Here is a 1684-nt window from a genome sequence, read left to right as displayed (position 1 = left end):
TTATGTTTTGACTAAACTATGCAAATCTCTTAGTTTCCTACAGCCTTGTTTGTCTATCAAAATGAGCCATCATAGTGATTGCTAGGGAATTCGTAGGGGTCTTTATGTAGTGATTAGTGTGGAAAAGCACTCTGTTAACATAAATGGATTGGACTTCAGTAATGTTGATAAAACTAAACAGAATGAGATAAGTTATGGTGTACAACTGTTCCTGCTCCTGCTTGTATTTACATAGATGCAAAATTGTGAAAATTTTCACTCTCATTAATCTTTTACCTTGGCCTAATTTTTGATATATTTTCAAAATATTAATAAACTTGTCATCATACGTTTTTGAAAAGAGCTCGTGTTCTGTGTTAGCTCCTCACTCTCAGAACAGCTTTATGGTAGGCCCTTAGCATACTATCTCCACATTCATCATCAAAACTATCAATCCATCCTAACCAGTGGTCATGGAAAAAAGTGTTTCAATCTTCTTTTTGGTTATTGACAGAATATATAGCAATGTGAAAAATTAAATGAAAATGTTTATTTCTAGAGATGAATACTGACAACTCCTTTTCAGAAGTTTTCCAAAGGTACTATACAGACAGGTGATTCTTTAACAAGTATCTTCCTGGGACTTGAATGCTGTAGTTTGGGTCATGTCAAGGAATGACTTTTTAGTTCATTTTTATAATGTCTGTGTTTACATACTGCTTGTCAAGCTCTGTAGGAGACTTCACTTGTGGCAGAAATAGAAACTATTATGCGAGAAATTATCCATATCTCAACATGATGCACACATTTGCAATAATTACAACCATCGTGATTCAGTATCTCTTTCTAATTGTTTTCTAGGAAACATGCAAGCTCTTTGTCAATAGAAAATACAAATTAATAAAAATACACAAACACATACATTAAGGAGGAGAACACTACTAGGTAATCTATTGTCAAATTTGGACACTGACCACAAAAATGTGAGAAGATAAGTGTTTCTTGTTTTAAGACACTAAAGTTTTAGAGTAATTTTTTATTTGGTAACAGATAGCTAAGGATCACCAGACATTTGAGAAAGCGCTAACTTGATAAAGAGGTGCACAGCATAAATAAAAAGGGGAACACTCACTTGGGACACTGAGGTGGGTGGACTGCCTGAGATCACAGGTTCAAGACCAGCCTGAGGCAGGGTGAGACCCTGTCTCTAAAAATAGCCAGGCATTGTGGTAGGTACCTATAGTCCCAGCTACTTGGGTAGATGAAGCAGGAGAATCACTTGAGCTCAAGAGTTGTAGGTTGCTGTGAGCTGTGACGCCATAGCACTCTACTGAGGGTGGCAAAGTCTCTGTCTCAAGAAGAAAAACAAAAGGGTGGGGGACACTGAGAAAATAAAAAAAAAATTGATCAGTAATACAAAAATACACATATAATTGGCATAGGTAATATCCTCAAAAATAGAAGAAAATGATTTTAACCCTATGTGGCAAACAAATTAAATTATCTACTGCTACTTGCATAGGACAAAAAGGAAAGCTATTAAGGGGCAGTATTCAAAAAATAAGGAAGGACCTTCACAAACTAACAAAAATAATGATTTAGAGAAAAAATAAACAAAATCTAAACGATAAAGTTCAAGAAATACTGCAGAAATCCAAGACCCATAAATTAAAAAAAGGGATAAATAACGTGGAAAATTTAGTAT

This window comes from Nycticebus coucang, chromosome 7 (assembly GCF_027406575.1).
Source record: "Nycticebus coucang isolate mNycCou1 chromosome 7, mNycCou1.pri, whole genome shotgun sequence".
NCBI classification, from domain to species: domain Eukaryota; kingdom Metazoa; phylum Chordata; class Mammalia; order Primates; family Lorisidae; genus Nycticebus; species Nycticebus coucang.
This window is presented reverse-complemented; position numbering follows the sequence as displayed.